This window comes from Notamacropus eugenii, chromosome 3, assembly GCF_028372415.1.
Source record: "Notamacropus eugenii isolate mMacEug1 chromosome 3, mMacEug1.pri_v2, whole genome shotgun sequence".
NCBI lineage: Eukaryota > Metazoa > Chordata > Mammalia > Diprotodontia > Macropodidae > Notamacropus > Notamacropus eugenii.
Window position 1 is genome coordinate 116,019,014 of NC_092874.1, and position 20,024 is coordinate 116,039,037.

The 20,024-nt window shown below is 36.5% G+C and overlaps 1 protein-coding gene across 4 annotated transcripts in view; it reads right to left on the bottom strand.

Moving 5' to 3' along the window:
- The window catches only part of EXOC4 (exocyst complex component 4), a 945,346-nt gene that overhangs the window by 259,059 nt on the left and 666,263 nt on the right, over positions 1 to 20,024 (bottom strand). The window lies entirely within an intron of this gene.

Here is a 20,024-nt window from a genome sequence, read left to right on the forward strand (position 1 = left end):
AGCACACCTAACCTCTCTAGTCTTTGCCTTCCTGTGGTAAAATCCCTGTTCTACTCTGCCTCACTTTTGAAAGCAAATTACCTTTATGAATATGATGACAATGGACTCTACCAAAGTTTCTTTTTCAAAAAGGGAAATGTGATTATGGGGATCAAATATCAGAATTACAATTAACTGATTTACTCTTTTAAAAAGAATGGTTGGAAAAAGTGTCTTTTGAACAGATACTTTTTGAACATTAACTGCTTCAGACATTTCCAAAGCTTGTAACATTTATAAGAGAGATTTTTTTTCCTTTACTGGTCACCATGCCCCTAAACAGATAAATATGATGCTCATAATTTTCTATGCATTTTTTCCTTCCCAGTTCCTTGCTTGCCTTTGGTGTCTCTAGAATACAAAACTTCTCTGAGTAGCATTGATGGAGTGCCTCCTGTCAACTCTAGCTGAGTGGTTTCTTTCAAACACAAACCATCTATTCCCTGAAGCTTATGCTATGTTGACTTCATCAGTATAAAATTATGTATCCAGGCTGATGTTGTCATCTCTAACTTGAGGAGACCCATTTAACATAAGTTTCCAAAACTGCTCTCAGAACTAGGAGGGACCACAGTGTGTAAAGGAATAAAAAAGGAAAAAAGAGAGAAAAAAAGAAAAAGCCAAAGAAAAAACTTCACCAAAAAGCAGCCTTACCAGCTCCCTCTTTACCCAGTCAATAACACTGATAAACTTTGTTAAACTGAAAAACTGCCCTTCTCTGAGCAGAGAAGACACAGATCAGGGGCAATGCTTGCTTACTGAGAAAGCAAACAATGCCTTCTAGGAATATAAGTGGAATGGCATCTGTTGGTATTTCCTAATAAGACTGGAGGAAGAAGTAGAGGTAAGAAGAAATACTGACCTATATATATTTTTAAAGTCTTTTTAAATCTCATTTAGCCAGATTACAGAATTAGACGTGGAAAGGCCCTGAGAGCCCATCCAGTTCAACTCTTACTTGAAAAAAGAGTTCAATACTCAACATCACTGACAAAGTCATTCAGCCTTTTCTTAAATTCTCCAATGAGATTTTCCAACTTGTTATTTCTGACTACGAGGTTCAGAGGATCTTAGAACTTGGAAGTCCTCAGATATTCTTTGATGTATAGATTTCCTGATCATAGGACTTAGAAATAACTAGTATACTTTCTCTAATTTCCCTGAGGGATAAAGAGTTGTCATTTTCTAAACACACACACACACACACACACACACACACACACACACACACCTAAACCAAAATAGTTCTCTAAATAAAAACAGTCTAGTAATTATCAACAAAACAATTTAATATATAGACAAAAAAATTGAGCTAATTCTGTAAATATGAAACAGATGATCTAGTTCCCTGCTTCTGAGGATTTTTCAACTCTGTACAAGTATTTGTCAAATGTCTCACCACATCTTTGATTCAGATAAAAGAATCTAATGCTTTATAAAAGTGCTAGTGCACCAAAGTGGTTAATTTTTTATAAACATTTTTATTTCTTTAAATATTTCCCAATAACATACAAAAAAATTTTAACAATAATTTTTTAAAATTTTGGGTTCCAAATTCTTTCCCATCTTCGTACCACTCCCCTCTCCTTGACAAAGCAAGCAATTTGATATCAGTTATACATGTGGAAGTCATGCAAAATATATTTCTACAGTAGCCACATTGCAAAAGAAAACACAGACAAAATAATAAACCAAAAACAAAGTTAAAAAAAGGTTTGCTTTCATCTGCATTCAGAATTCATTTGATTCTCTCTCTGGAGGTAGATACCATTTTTCATCAAGGGGCCTCTGGCACTGTCTTAGCTCACTGTTTTGATCACAGATAATTGTCCTAACAACATTAACGTTCCTGTGCTCAGCATTCTCTTGGTTCTGCTCACTTTACCCAGGCTTTCCTGAAAGCATCCTGCTCATCCTGTCTTATCACAGTCATATACACAACTGATGGGCATCCCTTTGATTTCCAATTCTTAGTCACCACAAAGAGTTGTTATAAACATTTTTGTACAAACAGGTCCTTTGGCCTCTTCTCTGATCTATTTGTGACACAGACAGTAATGCTGTTGCTGAATCAAAGGGTGTGCAGTTTTACAGCTTCTGGGCATAGTGCCATCGTTCTTCAGAACGATTGGACTAGTTCACAACTCAACCAACGGTGTGTTAAGAGTCTGAATTTTTCCACATTCTCTCTAGCATTTGACATATTCCTTTTCTGCCATGTTAGGCAATCTGACAGATGTGAAATAGCATCTCAGAGCTGTTTTTCTATATTTTTCTAGTCAGCAGTGAGTCACAACAGTTTTTCATGTGACTATTGATGAATAGCTTTGATTTCTTCTGAGAACTACCTATTCACATTCTTTGACCATTTATCAACTGGAGAATGACTCTTACTTTTATAAATTTGAATCCTATCCTGCCCCCCATTACTTCTATTCTCTCTTTTGATCCTGTCCCTCCCCATGAGTGTCGACCTCAAATTGCTCCCTCCTCCCCATGCCCTCCCTTCCATCATCCCCCCCACCCTGCTTATCCCCTTATCCCCCACTTTCCTGTATTGTAAAACAGGTTTTCATACCAAAATGAGTGTGCATTTTATTCCTTTCTTTAGTGGAATGTGAAGAGAGTAAACTTCATGTTTTTGTCTCCCCTCCCCTCTTTATCCCTCCACTAATAAGTCTTTTGCTTGCCTCTTTTATGAGAGATAATTTGCCCCATTCCATTTCTCCCTTTCTCCTCCCAATATATTTCTCCCTCATTGCTTGATTTCATTTTTTTAAGATATGATCCCATCCTCTTCAATTCACTCTGTGCACTCTGTCTCTATGTGTGTGTGTGTGTGTGTGTGTGTGTGTGTGTGTGTGTGTGTGTGTAAGCCCACCCAGTACCCAGACACTGAAAAGTTTCAAGAGTTACAAATATTGTCTTTCCATGTAGGAATGTAAACAGTTCAACTTTAGTAAGTCCCTTATGACTTCTCTTTGCTGTTTACCTTTTCATGCTTCTCTTCATTCTTCTGTTTGAAAGTCAAATTTTTCTTTTCAGCTCTGGTCTTTTCATCAAGAATGCTTGAAAGTCCTCTATTTCATTGAAATACCAATTTTTCCCCTGAAGTATTATACTCAGTTTTGCTGGGTAGGTGATTCTTGGTTTTAGTCCTAGTTCCTTTGACTTCTGGAATATCCTATTCCACGCCCTTCGATCCCTTAATGTAGAAGCTGCTAGATCTTGTGTTATCCTGATTGTATTTGCACAATACTTGAATTGTTTCTTTCTAGCTGCTTGCAATATTTTCTCCTTGACCTGGGGGCCACAATGTTCCTAGGAGTTTCTCTTTTTGGATCTCTTTCAGGCGGTGTTCTGTGGATTCCTTGAATACTTATTTTGCCCTCTGGTTCTAGAATCTCAGGGCAGTTTTCCTTGATAATTTCATGAAAGATGATGTCTAGGCTCTTTTTTTGATCATGGCTTTCAGGTAGCCCATAATTTTTAAATTGTCTCTCCTGGATCTATTTTCTAGGTCAGTTGTTTTTCCAATGAGATATTTCACATTATCTTCCATTTTTTCATTCTTTTGGTTTTGTTTTGTGATTTCTTGGTTTCTCATAAAGTCATTAGCCTCCATCTGTTCCATTCTAATTTTGAAAGAACTATTTTCTTCAGTGAGCTTTTGAACCTCCTTTTCCATTTGGCTAATTCTGCTTTTGAAAGCATTCTTCTCCTCATTGGCTTTTTGAACCTGTTTTGCCAATTGAATTAGCCTATTTTTCAAGGTGTTATTTTCTTCAGCATTCTTTTGGGTCTCCTTTAGCAGGGTGTTTACTTGTTTTTCATGCTTTCCTTGCATGTCTCTCATTTCTCTTCCCAGTTTTTCCTCCACCTCTCTAACTTGATTTTCAAAATCCTTTTTGTGCTCTTCCATGGCCTGAGCCCATTGAGTGGGCTGGGATACAGAAGCCTTGACTTCTGTGTCTTTCCCTGATGGTAAGCATTGTTCTTCCTCATCAGAAAGGAAGGGAGGAAATGCCTGTTCACCAAGAAAGTAACCTTCTATAGTCTTATTTTTTTTCCCTTTTCTGGGCATTTTCCCAGCCAGTGACTTGACTTCCGAGTATTCTCTTTACACCCACTTTGCATTCAGATCTGCCCAGCCAGCACTTGGGATCTGAGATTCAAATGCAGGTTCCCAGCCTCAGGGCTTTTGGAGGGGGCAGGGCTGCTAGTCAGTGTGAGATCAAGTTCAGGTGCTCATGTGGGGGCAGGGCTGCCTCACGGGCTTAGTTCCCTCAGGGAGTTTATGCAGAGACCTTCAACAATGGATCCGAGCTCAGGCCTATTTGGGGAGCTCGGGTCTGCTCCTGCCTCCACTGCTGCCTCCTGAGGGGGCCTGAGTTATGGGGGCACCCCACTCCCCTCTTGACCTGCCAAAGAGACCCTCTCACTGACCCTTGTCACCTGTGGGTGAAGGGACCTGCGCGGCCGCTGGAGATTCCGTCCCTGAAGCCTGCTTGGACCTGCTCCTCTCGGTGCCACGTGGCCAAGGCAGGGCTGGGCTCAGCTCCAGGTCTGCAGTGCGAAGGACCTTTTGTGAGAGGTTTTCATGTCCCTCTGGAACAGAAATCTCGTCTGCTCCATTGTTCTGTGGCTTCTGCTGCTCCAGAATTTGTTGGGAGTTCTTTTTTACAGATATTTTATGGGCTGTGGGTTCGGAGCTAGTGTATGTGTGTCTTTCTACTCCGCCATCTTGGCTCCGCCCCAATCATCTTATCTTTCTAGGCCTTGGTTACTTAATTCAGAAAATAAAGGGATTGGATTATAATACTTACATTCCTTCTTCTAAACTCTATGAACCTTGTTTACATATTTCCTTGTTAAGTTAAAGGACAAGTCAGTGAGTGTAGCCACAGTCCCTAACTGTGGGTCTAAGAAATTACCTTACGACATATTATTTTTTCTAATAACACTTTAGACTCTAATTCACAGCTCTTTAGCCTAGTAGCTATATACATTAAGTCTAACTATATATTACATAGCTAGATATCAACAGATATTAATAATGAGAGAGCAGCACAGGTAAGAGTTAAAAGATCTACTGGAATCCAGAAACTGTTTTTTTTCTGACCTTGAATAAATTATTTAACTTCTGTGAGCTTCATTTACCTCACCTGCAAATATGGGGCTTGGGTTATACTACCTATAGGGTTCCTTCTATTTTTAAATCCTGTTACTCAACTGAATGAAATGCCTGCTTTTCTAAGGCTATTTTCTTGGGTTTCTGAGTTTTGGGGTAGGAGTATTAACAGAGGGTAGGAGAGAAAGCATAGGCTAATAATTCTAGATTCACATATGTGCATGAGGGGAGGGAAGGAATGAGAGTGGAGATGAGTAAGGTGCTGACAGTTTATCTGCATGGTCCAAATTTCTTATGAGTTCCTGAAATAAGTGTCCTTTATGGAAGAAAGCATACCAAAGATTTCAAGTTATGGCTCTCATTTCCTGCTAGAAATAGCTATATAACCCATGGGAAAGCAGGTGTGATAACTGATTTCTGACACCTCAGTGGAATTAGTTATTCTCAGAGGGAACTGATCACTTATAATCAACAGGTTATACAGCCCTGAGTTACAAGTTTAACCATGAGGCTTCAACATAACCTAATCATTGAGGCTAATGAATACTAATTTACTCTTAATAGAAGAAGGGGTCATACAACTAGAGGGTATTGGTGAAACTTTATGTAAAAGACCGTATAATATAATTAGGGAGCTAATGGAGATTAATTCTTTCTCTGAAAACTCAAAAAAGACCTAAGTCTCAAACTTCAAGTTTCTTCCTTGCTAAAAGAGTGATGTGAATTAAGTGACTATTGGTATTTTTACTTCCTTGTTTGTTTTAGGATTTCTTTGTGCCATATTCTGACCAGGGAATTCTGAAGATCAAGAAACATAAATATACCTGTGTGGTTCTTAGGATATCTCATTAGGATTGACAATAATAACTTATTTGGTGAATACCATTATGTCTGAATATGTACCTTGAAAAATTTCAAAAACTGTTCACATATATGCATACATATTCCTTAAATATATTAATATCTTAAACATACCTTGTTCCCAAAATAGGTTATTATTGTCAATGAAAAGCTCTAAATATGTGAGCCTAGACTGCCTCATACATTTTTTTCTACCTGACACAGGACTGAGATCAGAAAGAATTCAATAGAGTACTTTCAAGCATTCTTGTTGAAATGACCAGAGCTGAATAGAAAATTTGACTTTCAGATACAAGAATCAAGAGAAGCATGAAAAAGTAAACAGGAAAAAAAAATCATAAGGGACTTACTAAAGTTGAACTCTTTACATTCCTACATGGAAAGATCATATTTGCAACTCTTGAGACTTTTCTCAGTATTGGGGTAGTTGGAAGGATTATTAGACAGAGAGTACAGGGTAAGTTGAATAGGTAGGGATGATATCTAAAAAACTAAAATTAAGGATTAAGAGAGGAATGTATTGGGAAGCAAAAGGGAGAAATAGAATGGTGCAAATTATCTCACATAAAAGAGGCAAGAAAAAGCTTTTTTCAATGGAGGGAAAGAGGAAGGAGGTGAGAGGGAAAAAGTGAAGCTTACTCTCATCGCATTTGCCTTAAGGAGGGAATAATATGCACACTCAATTTGGTATGAAAATCTATCTTACACTACAAGAAAGTAGGGGAGAAGGGGATAAGAGGGGTGTGGGAAGGATGACAGAAAAGAGGGCAAATTGGAGGAGGGGACAATTAAAAGTAAACACTTTTGAGGAGGGATAGGGTCAAAAGAAAGAACAGAATAATAGAATAAATGGGGAGCAGAATAGGATGGGGAGAAATATAGTTAGTCTTTCATAATATGACTGTTATGGAAGTGTTTTGCATAACTACACATATATAACCTATATTCAACTGCTTGCCTTCTCAATGGGGATGGGCGGGGAGGGAGGAAGGGAGACTAGTTGGAACTCAAAGTTTTAAAAACGAATGTTAAAAATTGTTATTACATGCAATTGAGAAGTAAGTTATACAGGCAATGGGGTATAGAAATCTATCTTGCCCTACAAGAAAATAGAGGGCATGAGGATAAGAAAAGGGAGGGGTGTGATAGAAGGGAGGGCAGATTGGAAGATGGGGTAATCAGAACGAACGCTATCTTGGGGTGGGCAGAGGGAAGAGATGGGGAGAAAATTTGGAACTCAAAATCTTGTGGAAATATCTGTTGAAAACTAAAAGTAAATAAATAATTTTTTTAAAAAAGAAGGTTCCTAAACAGTTCAATGAAAGCAAGAAGACAGAGGATTAATAAATTCCTAAAAATCTCTTTACTGAGAAAGAGTAAAACATAGTGGACAGAAGCTGGCCTTAGAGTCAGAAAGACCTTATTCAAATTTTTGCATCTGACATCACAGAGAAAAGACTCAACCTGCGAAGTTGAGGAATACTTTGAGTAAGTTATGGAACAGTTGTTGATCTGCTAATCTGTATTGGTGGGATTTCCACAACGAGGGAATCACAAGACTTAAAAAAATCTCGATCATATGAGGATTAAATGAGATAATAATGGTAGAGAGTTTAGCGCAATATTATTATTCCTAATTCAATTCAATGAAAACTTAGTGAATACCAAGTATGGGCACAGTCCTATGCTTGGTACTTTGGTGAGGAAGGGAATTCTAGAAAGATTAATAAGGCATCATCACTTAAGTCTAGGAATTCACAGCCTAGTTAAGGAGATAAGGCATACACCCAAAAACCCTGTCCTAGACAAGGTTAGAGAAAGTGAGAAAAATCAGAAAAACAATAATTATATTAAAGAATGACTTTCTTTGTTCCTTAATATTAAAATTTATGTCTATTTCCTAAAGATTAGACTGGTTCCTATATTTGAGTGTATGAGTCAGAAATGTTCTCTTAAATAATCACCAAATAAGGGATTTAAAAAACCTTCACATGTGAGATACTTGCATTTTGGTTTGTGACTCAAGATGCAAGAAAAGCCCTGGGGTTTTTTGGACATGGACAACAAGGAATTTGTTTTGCTTGATTATATATATTTGTCATAAGGATTTTGCTTTTCTTTTTTCCTCATCAGGAAGAAGAAAGAAAATACATGCTTGCAAAAAAAATAAATAAATAAAAGAGAGTAAACACATTAATATGTACCTATTATCTCTGAATTTATATATACTTTCTCTCTCTCTCTTTCTCTCTCTCTCTCTGTGTCTCTCTCTGTCTCTGTCTCTTCCCTTCCCTTACTCCCCCAATAATTTCCACTACTTCTATCTTGATTTGATTTTCATCCCTTTTCAGATAGTGCCACTGGGGAAATTCTAAACTAATTAAAATTTCACTGAAGCTTCATGGGCTTCTGATTTGCAAAGTCCCTTGCTTAGTTGAGGCTCATCATCACAAATTCCATTTCACTGTAAAGCTCTATTTCTCTCATTCCATCTCAGCCAAGTCTAGCAGCATTGACTAGTTAGAAATATCCTTGAGCAGATTGGGCTGTCACTGTATTATGGGATTTGCAGTAAAGAAACAGTTTTTATTTCTCTGAAGAAAGCTGCTTTGTCCAGACCCTAACTTGAAATTCTATGGTGAACTATTCAAACTAGCAATATACACGTAGAGTCTTTATTCACAGCAGAAGTAAACAGGAAAACATGGGTATGTTTATGAATAAGCCAGACTACTTTAGAGTAATGTACACTCTCTCTGCAGGCCCCATATCAGATTTCAGGAGCTCTTTTCACACTGATATAATGGCATAAATTGATGGAAAGGAAAAAAAGGTTGTAGGGAAAATGTCTTAGCAAAAAGATCCATTAGGTAGTGGAAAAGAATCCCAAGGGAGGTGGTCAAGGTAGCACTGTTGCAGAGAGTCAGGGCTGGATTAGAGAATACATTAATGAAAATGATATATTGAAGGTTCTACAAAATACAGAGGGGTCACGATGGGTGACACAGACATTTCTCCAGGTTTCAAGACTTAAACCTAGAAGCAAAAAAAATAAAATACAGTTGTACAGGAAAGGAGAAAATAAATAAATGTTCCAATGAGAATAACATTTTTAACTATGTTCTGTGCTAGGTTACAGTATCACAGTTTATATCCAAATGAAAATATAGAACTAAGTAAAGAAATACAAAAACTAAGAGCAGTGTTTTTTTTTAAAAAATAAGATACCTATAAGAAATTTAACAATACAAGGTTAATACACTAAGTAAAGGTAGAAGGCTATTGCTGCAAAATTCTGACTTGAGTGTCCTGAAATTTTTAATCTCAATTTTGCAGTTTGGTGTTATGGTAAAATAGAAAAGGAAAAATGACACAGGTTAGTTATATGTACAGAAAATTAGAAAATAGTTTATTTAGAACCATGTAATTATAGAATTTAGAGCTGTTAGGAAGCATCCCAAATTCCTCATTGGGGAAAGAAAAGTTCAGAGAGGTCAAAGGTCACAGAAATAATAAACAGTGGAACCAAGATTTGAACCCAGATAACCTCATTTTCTTTAACCCAAGAGTCCAATAAAAGGTTTAAAAAACATCTTATTGATTCTACTCCGGATTTCTCACCTATAAAATAAAGAGAGGGATAACGAGGTGGCCCAGTGGATAGAGTTCTGGGTCTAGAGTCAGGAAGACTCATGTTCCTCAGATCAAATCTGGACTCAGAGACTTATTAGCTGCATGAGCCCGGACAAGTTGTGTGTCTCAGTTCTTTATCTGAGAAATGAGCTGGAGAAGGAAATGGCCATCGCTCTAGTATGTTTGCCAGGAAAACCCCAAAAGGGGGTCACAAAGATTCAGACGTGATTGAACACACCTACACTTCTACCCTGCCTCCCCAACCCCTGTGAAGAAACTGGCTTAGATAATCCTGATAGTCTTTTCCAAATCCCAAAGTGCTGAGGTCCTATGACTGAGAATTTCAGTGTTTTAGGTCATATGCAGAATTTTCCTAAAGTTTATAGAACAGTGAAAAGAGAAGCCAACATCAATAACTAATATGAAGACCCAAACTTCAATAATATGTAAACAATGTTCCCACTGTTTAAATCAATCAACAACTTCTTAAAGCTAAAAGATGTACATTTTACTCGATATATTGCACTCAAAATCAATAGTATATTTGATCTGACTCAAGTAGGCCTTACATAGCCATACTGAATATAAACAACACATCCAGAATTCAGCCAGGTCTTTCACAATGAACAGTGGCAGATATTCTATAGCCCTTTTTTCATTCCTTCGAAATAAAAGCTAAGCTAAATCATATCAACAACCCTCAAATGCACAATCTACAGTGGAAAAGATTGCAGGTAAATGTAGTTCTTTTGAGATCTCAATCTCGGAGGTTCTCATCTCCTCAAAATGGAATATTTTAGATGTACAACACACTGGTAAACAAGTCTGACTAAGGAATAGAAACCTCAGAAGAATTGATTGGCTATGTATTCAATTTACTTAGATTATCTGACTAGAAAAGGATCATTTAGAAATGATTCACAAGGAGTTCATTCAGAAACAGCAGCAACAACCATATTTAAGACCATAAATCAGTGGAACATGAAAACCAAAGAAAAATCCATAAAGGTTAATGCACTTTGGGGCATATTTACCACTTAATTCATGGAAGCAAGTCTTGGGCATATCAAGAAGAGATTCTTCCTCTAACTCTCCATAACTGCATATATTTAGATTAACTATTATTTGCTCTTCATGTACTCAAAATTTTCTCTGGATAAAAGTGCAAAGTAAGGTTAACAACACTGGAACTCAGTCATGGGCCAGATGATCTTGAAGGTTCATTTCAATTCTAAAATTCTATGATTCTGTGTCCATAGTTTATACCCCTACGAGGTAATTTGAGGTCCTAATGAAATAAAATGGTATTCAGGTGCTCACACTGAGAGCTACATAAAATTCATGCCTAGGACCAGAAGAGAAAAAGAATGGAATCTTGAAGCAAGGAGAGGGAAAAAAAAGAACATTATCTGTGAAATTTAGAACCTGCAGGCTTATAAACAAATTTAACTCATTTTAATCCTTCTATGAGTATACTGCAGGTGATTTGTGACTACACTTAAGTGTTCCCACTAGACTGAAAAGCAATTTAGATAAAATGAAGTAACCTTCTTTAAAGGAAGAAAATGACAATCATTTGAATTTTTTTTTTAAAGTAAATCATTACAGAAATTTAAGTGATTCAAACTCTAAACTTCAACACTAAGCAAATGACTTTTCCTAAAATGTTAAAAAAAAAAAATTAAAAGAGCTATTGGCACAAACCCCAGAAAACAAATACAAAATAATTCTCTTCCAAAAACCTAGAATTCTGTGCATTTATTATTTAAATTTCTCTTATTAATGTAAAATGGACTCTCCATTCTCTCCCTCCCAATAGTCAATATTTAAATTTGAGTTACTTTAATCTTCCTTTTAAATAATGCAACAAGTCATTCATTCAACATCTGTGTTCTAAGCAGCTACTGTGTGTAAGGCACTTGGGGAGATAAGTTTGGGTAAGATATGGTCACTGCTCTCCTGGAGCTCATGTGAGAGCTTATAAACTACTATGGGGAATAAGCCACAAAGAAACACAACAGGCAAGACAAAACATGTCATGATAAACATATTACATTAGATTGTAGGCTTCCAAAAATTACCTTTTGGATTTCTGGATAGGGGAAGAATTTGAGGCCAGACAGAAAGGATCACAGAAAATAAAATGGACAATTTTGATAATATAAAATTAAAACTTTTTTGTACAAACTTAATTAAATAAATTATATTTAGATGGAAAAAGAAAAAAGTTCCAGCAAGTTTCTCTGATAAAAACCTCATATCTAATATATAAGGAACTGAATGAAATTAACAAGAATGAGTCATTACCTAATAGATAGATGGTCAAAGGATATAAACAGACAGTTTCCTATGAATGAAATCCAAGCTATTAAGAAACATAAGGAAAAATGATCCAAATCATTAGCAGAGAAATAAAAATTAAAACAGGTCTGAGGTTCCACTTTGCGCCTAATCAACTGGCAAAGATGACAAAAAAAGGATAATGCCAACTGTTGGAAGGCCTTCAAGACAACAAGCATAATGATGGCTGAAGTAGTCCAGCCATTCCGGAAAGCAATTTGGAGATATGCCCTGAAAGTCATTAAACTCTGCATACCCTTTGACCAAGTGATTCTATAACTTGGCGTATACCCTAAGAAGATCAAAGAAACATAAAAGGACCCATGTAAACAAAAATTTTATAGTAGCTCTTTTTTGTAGAGGCAAAGAATTGGAATAAAGAGGGTACCCATCTATTAGAGAATGGTTAAACAAACTATATGAATACACAGGAAAGTTATTACCTATAAAAAACGATGCAAAGGAATGTGACTAGAAATAGGAGAGGAATTTATACAATAATAACATTATAAAGAGAAACAACTCTGAAAGCCTTGAGAAGTCTGATCAATGAAATGGCCGACAATGATGCTAGAGGAATGATAGTGAAATATGCATCCCACTTCCTGAGAGGTAGATAAATGCAGAGTGATTCAATATTTCCGGACATAGCTACTGTGAAGATTTGCTTTGTTTAATTATTTGTTATAAGGGCTTTTCCTCCCCTTTTGATTTCTGCACTGGTGGGGTGGATTAGAGGGAATGGGGTAGCAAAAGAAAAGAAGGAAAAGGAGGCCATTGAGGCATTTTAAAAATAAATTCAAAGAAAAGAAGGAAGGCCAGAAACAAGTACTATTATAAATCCAGAAAGCATTGAAAGCTCCAAATTAAACTTATATAATTAAAAAAGTAAATTGTACATAATAAATATCTTTACTTTTATGAACAATCTTTTTATGGTTATACTATATACAAAGGTCTATTTTATTAGGCATTAAGTTCAGAATAAAAATAAAGGAAAAAAAAGTAAGCTTTTCCCAAGTAAATGCTGTTTAATTCACTGTTTTGTATACTCAGTGCACAGCATAGCATTTGCTTAAGAAATATTTGTTGATTGGCTGGGAATGAGTAGAATTTTTTTTGGGAGGGTGGGCAACATTACAGTTTTATTCCTGAGTTTTACTCATTCTTAAAGCTAGTGATGTATTTGTTTATTTAACATTTATTTTAATGAGATGGGTTAGCAAAAAAGTATAGATCTGTTCATTTATATTGGTTAAGATTCAAAGGTGTGTCTTTCCATCCTAATGGAATAATTAGGGTTAGACAAGAAAGCAGGAAATCAAGAGGAGGCAGACAGTTCCAAAAGTTCAAGTTCTGAAGAAAATATAAATATAGAAGTACTATGTGATAAAGATAGTTCGTTGTTAGATACACATAGAATACAAGTTATATTCCTTGAAATCTACAACTCTCTAACATTGCAAAAGTCCAATATCTGAGAATCAAAAAAAGGACAGGATCACTTAATAAGGTGGGTGAAATAATAATAAACACTAATAGAAAGAAGGCACAACTGCTGCTATGACTTTGCTTTGTTTTCCCAGGAGAAGGCTATTTGTATTCTCTCCTTACAGTACAAACATAAAATGGATAATGAGAGCATATGCAGATGCCCTTGATGAAGTGAAGTTATCAAACCCCAAAAGGACTATATCCTGAGATAATGAAAGAACTCTTGGATGTATTGAGCTACTATCAGTGAGCTCTCAAAAATTGTGGGGAAAGGGAAAGTTGTCTTAGGTCTGGAGAAGGGTAAATGCCCCAGTTTTCAAAAAAAGAAAAAAAAAGTTTAATCTGAAAACTGTAGGCAAGTGAATGAGTTTGATTTTGATTCCTGGCAAAATCAGACCTGTGATTTGATTAATGTGGAGAATTCTCTACCAATGCAATATCGTCAAATGCCAATTTGATACTTTTAAAAATTCTTACATGATTCTCATAATTAATCTAATATATATTTTAAAATATATAAAAATATTTTAATAGCAGAGGAAAAAGAAACTAGCAATCACAAAAAGCCAGCACACCTTCATTAAGAGCACGTCATGCTAGACTAACCTCATTTTCTTTTTTTTTTTTTGACAGTTTGTAGACTAGTACTTTGGGGAACTCTCCTCTACTAAGATTTTTATCAAAACATTTTCCAGTGTTTCATGGTAATGTCTATTGACATCAGTCTAATGCTGCACGTCTGACAATGTCACCCTCCCAGTGCTCCCTGTCACCTCCAGGATCAAATGCAAAATCCTACAACTGACACTTAAGGTCCTTTATAACTTAGCCCCTCAATACCTTTCTAGTCTTTCTATATTCTTCAACCCACAGCCTCCTTGCTGTTGGCTGTCCCCCATGCCCAACGTGCTCTCTCTCCTCATCTCTGTCTCCAGACTTCTCTGAATTCCTTCAGGACCCAAGTAAATTCTACCTTCTATACGAAGCCTTTCCTATTCTCTCTTATTGCTAATAATATTCTATTTATCCTATACGTATAACTTGTATTTACATATTTTGTTTTCTTATTGTCTCCCCCAGAGTTCCTTGAAGGCAGCCCTTGATTTGTAGCCCCAGCCTGACATACAGTAAGTGCTTAATAAATGCATACTGACTGACTAGCTTCAGTGCAGTATGTGGACAACTCAGGGTTATCAATGGCTATGTCAGATAAGCATAAGCTCTGGCATGGTCTAATTCAGTGTTGTTTTTAGTAAAACATTTTTTTTAAAAAATTAAAGGAAAGGCTTGAAGGCATGGGTCCAATAAAAACCTTTTTTTTTTTGGTCTGGACCTGTGATTTCATTAATGTAGAGAGAACTCTCTTAACCAATGCAGATTAGCAAGTGTTCTGCAACTTATATTCTTAGAATTTCATCAAGTTGGGGAAGAGGTCCTTTGACTTGCTCAGGGGCATACAGCCAAGATATGTCATAGGCAGACCTAAGCAGGTCAGGTCTTCCTAACTTCAGGCCCTCTGTATACATGATGCCAAGTTAGCTTTTTAGTTAGTACAAGACTTTACATTAAGTAGGGAACAAATGATTTAATCTTTTAGGTTCTGCCCAGTTTTCTAGCTTGCAAAATCTTTTTTGAATCCTAAATCTGCCGTACATTGGATTAACTGTTTTGTTATTGTTATTATGGGCAAATGCCTTTCTATTCAGGCACAAGAGACAAACACTCAGTAGAAGAGTGAAATCAGATGACAAGTGGTGAAATTTTAGGACAGCCATGGATGATCTGAAAGGTTTCTTTAAAAAAAAAAACACAAAACACCAAACTTTTATTTTACTTCCCTTTTAAATTAATAAACATTTTCTCTTCCACCTTCCCCCTTATTAAAGAACAAAAGAAAAAGAAAAACCTTGTAACAAGTGAGCAGAACCACAAGAACAGTTTATACAATTACAACATTGTAAAGGCAAACAACTTTGAAAGTTTTCAAGAACTGGGCCTTTCTTCCTAGCTCAATGGTTGCAGAAAGCTACTTTAGTTCTCACGTAGGTCCCAGGGTCCCCTAAAGAATCGCAAGGTTTTCTCCAAGTGATCATCCAGATCACTTCAGAATCAGCTTAAGATGCTGAAGGTCCTATAGTGGTTGATAGATTGACTAGAGTGAAACAGTTTCTCTCCATTGCTCTGGCCATCACCATCAGCATCACTTTCAAGTTCTCCTTCACCCTCAGAAGAAGAATGAATTATCACAACTATCTTATCTTCCCTACCTCAACATAGTGTTTTTTCTCTTTCTTTCTGGTAAATGTTATTAATGAAGGAGCAATTTGGGTGTGGGTTTGCTATCTGAGTAATATTTGGGTAATTTTTTGGAAAGAGATATTTTTTCCATTTAATTTTTCCATTAAAATGAATAAAAAGAGGGTTTTTGCAGATGGGAACTTTTTCTGAATGGTCAATTTTCAAAGAATGAATTTTGTCCATATAGTGAGAAAGCAATATCTCTCAGTAGGCCAAAATAATTGTAAATTCATCCGTGTAGACTTCAACTCCTCTATGAGTTGCAGCAATTACAATCCCTGTTTGGTAGTCAGTTATCTGATGATAAGCCTCACCAAAACCTAGTTAGACTCGTTCTTGAATAATAGACACTAATCTTTGCTGAACTTGCACTAACCTCCCTATACCTACATAGTTCTTCCTTTTGATCTCCCATCTCCATGCCGTCTCCTAAAGTTGTCAGTATGCTTGAAAGTTCTCTGATGCAATTCACCAAGTTACTTTATTTTACCCATTTAAACCTCTCTTTAATGCTGATGACTAGGAGAAGTCTATTAGGATATAAGTTCCTGGAGGGTAGGGACTCACAATTTTGTATTTGTATCCTCTGTATCTAGCACATACATGAAACATACGAAATGTTTGACAAATACTTGTTGATTTATTAAAGTCATCCCCTTTCTGAGGGTTCATCTTCTGACACCCTACAGCTAGACCTTTTTTACCAGGGTGCTAACATCTACAAAGTATGTTGGGGTGACTAGCTCAACACAAAAATCTTCATTTCAATAGAATCTTAGCTTATAATTATCCAGATATCTGATGTTTTGCTCCAGAGGTCAGACATCAGACAGACATTTTCTTCCTTATGTCTGCTTTCATAAATAGCTCTTCTGATTAGATAGGGATTAAAGATCTTATAATTCCCACTATTATACATTTTATTTTATTCAGGTTCCTATTTGTGGTCTATCCAGAGTAAAAATTCTACTCAGGAGCCTGAGTTGCCAAAGAGTAGGGATTATTAAATTTGTATACAGAATAATAAACACAGTGAAAATAATAAGAAAGATCTCTACTCTAGCTGATATGCTAGAGATTACTTGCAGTCGACTATCCATCAATCTTATGGACATTAAAATGATGGAATACACAGTATGTCTAAAGAAAAACTAGACCCTATGGAATAATTTTGATTACAATATTATCAGTTCCTGCAGAACTGATATTTTTCTCTGGAATGTGCTGATGACAAATACCTAAACCATACGAAAGATAAACCAGCTGTCCAAAAGGAAATGACTGAATGAAGGTTAATATGTGTTCACTGAGTTATATTCTTGGGCTGATTGCTGCTAAGAATTGCAGCTGAATGTGGACAAGAGAGAGGAAAAGCCAAATCAGAGTAGTATATATCCTAACAATTCCATATATAGCCACCTAGGCATTGCTTTTTGCTCAAAAAATGCTTCCTGTTTTCAAAGCAATGGAAAAAATTAAGAAACATTTAAACTCTTCATAATCTTTAATATGTGCTATGCATTCTAATTAAAAAAATACAATTTCATGAAAATTACTTCATGTATAAGAAGAAATTTGTGGCCTGTCCAACACAGCCAAGTCACTTTGATACAACTTACTTTACCTGTAAAAGGGCCTAGTAAAATCCCAGACATTACAAATGGCTGGTCTGCTCTGAAGTAATCTGCCCATGGGCAAGAGGGTCAACAGCTCCCTTTGAGGTTATTTAACTTCACCCAATTAATCTGTTCTTCATTCCTTTTGCATGTAAGTATTCTGTTCTATATTAAATTTCATGTACATATTTCATGGCAACCTATGATTGGAAGTGTACATACCAATGGAATGCAATGTGAATTAACTGGCTGAACTGGAACTGGCTCCAAAGCAGAAGGTGACTATTTTATCCTCAGTCAGCTGTGTATTACTGGCAGGCCAGTTCGAAGGACTCAGATTTTTACTTGGCTATTAAATGGGTAGAAGAAATAACCCATGTAATCAAATTTCTCCCTGAAACCACATCCATTTTAAAAATACCAACATTCTCCCAGTGATATTGTATGACTGTGAATCATGGAATACTACAATCTCCAAAGAATCAAAATCATAGGTGATCCAAGGTGAAAGGAAAGAAATTTGACCTAAATAACCCCACTATTGTCCCACATCTCCTGTCTTTTGTGGTCAAACTCCTTAAGAAGGCCATGATGTTCCATGAACAGGACACTCCCTTTGCCAACTCCAAGCATTTCTATTGGCTGTCATCCCTGCACTAAATGCTTGTCTTCATCTCTGCCTCCTGGCTTCCTTGATTTTTTCTTGAAGTCTAAAGTCCCACTTTTTACAGGAAACCTTTCCAGATTCCTCTTAACCCTCTTCAGACGATTTCCAATTTATTCTGCACATAGCTTGTACTGGTATTTCTATGAGGTCTCTTCCATTAGATGTGACATCTTTGAGAGCAAAGATTATCATTTAGCTTTCTTTATAACCCTAGCACTTAGCACAGTGCCTAGAACATGGAAGGAACTTGATAATTGTTTATTGACTATTTATCGCCATTGATGAAGTGACAGAGGATGACAAAAAGGAAGTGCAATGATTCTTTGGGGACAGGGAGGTTTAACTGTTCTTTGCAATACTACACTGGCATCAAAGTAACATTAAGAGACCTAAAAGAAGGCTTAGTTATTTACAGGAGAACATGGACAAGAACTCTTTAGGATGAGAAAGGGTGGATGGGCTGCCATCTGTACTACTGTAGGTAATACTTATATTGACAAGATCACATATCATTGATGAAATGAGATGCTACTATTTAAGTGTGCTAAAATCCCTTCCTATTTTTTTTTTCTCCCTGACTAGACAGTAAATTCCCTAAAGGAAAGAAAAATATCTTCAATTTCTTTTGTTATTACAGTAATGTATTTTATTTGTGTTGCTCTTCTCACAGTAATTAATAAGGGAGTCTGACTAATTCTTTGCAATAGCTGTTTTCATCTATTTTATCCCCACACAAAATACATCCCATTTAATGCATCAGATTCTGTGGTACACACAATTTGAAGCATTCTATCAACCCTACATAATCATAACACAAAATAATGTTGGTGGAAGCATTTGCAAGCATTATACTGATGTGATGTACAGCACAATTCTATATTGCAATGTGCAGGGAAACAAACAGCGAGCCTGAGAGCATTCCAATATAAACAGGACAACAGCCTACCTCCAAAAATAACCTTGAACAGGGCTTATCTAGCTTTTGAAAATCAATCCTAAGCTACTGCTTATTGAGCAGCTGCAAAATCCTAGCAAAGCTAGAAAATGGGCAATGTGTACCCGCATAAGGATGGGAACTGTGTTTCATTTTGCAAAGTTGCTTGAAGAGAGAGAAGAAACATGAGACTGGGGTTCAGAAGGTCTCTTTTCAACTTCTGATTTATCCTCAGCCAGTTGTGTATCCTTTGCAAAGTTACCTAATCTCTCTGTACCTCAGTTTCCTCATTTTTAAAAAAGTAAAAATCAATCAGCAAGCATTTAATAAGCCCTTGATATTCAGTTGTTCAGTCCTGTCCAACTCTATGTAACCCCGTGGATCTGCCCATGGAGTTTTCTTCACAAAGACAGTAGAGTGGCTCACCCTTTCCTTCCCCAATATGTTCCCATCTTACAGATAAGGAACTGAGACCAAAAGGGGTTAAGTGACTTGCCCAGGGTTCACAACTAGCTGTGTTAACAGCTGGTTAAGGATCTGAGATTGAATTTGAACTCAGATCTTTCTGGCTCCAAGCCCTGTGTTCTACTCACTGCACCACCTAGATACCCAATACAGAAAGTCAAAGCAGTCCCTATACTTAAGGAACTCACATTTTAATTGTTCAGCTGGGTTTGACTCTTCATGACCCTATTTGGGGTTTTGTTGGTAAATATACTGGAATAGTTTGCAATTTCCTTCAGGAAAACAGGGTTAAGTGACTTGCCCAGGTCACACAGCTAGTAAATGTCTGAGGTCAGATTTGAACTCAAGGAGGGTCAGGAAGGTCTCTAAAGAGTCCTCCAAAAAGATCACTGAACCAGAAGATATTGAAAACCCCTTCAAACACTAACATTCTACAATCCTTTTATCTACAATAGGGCCCTTTGAGTGATGAGTGAAATGCTTCTACCGAAAGCTCCCTAAGGAAGATGCTGTAGTACCATGGTACCCCATATCCTTTAAAGCTGG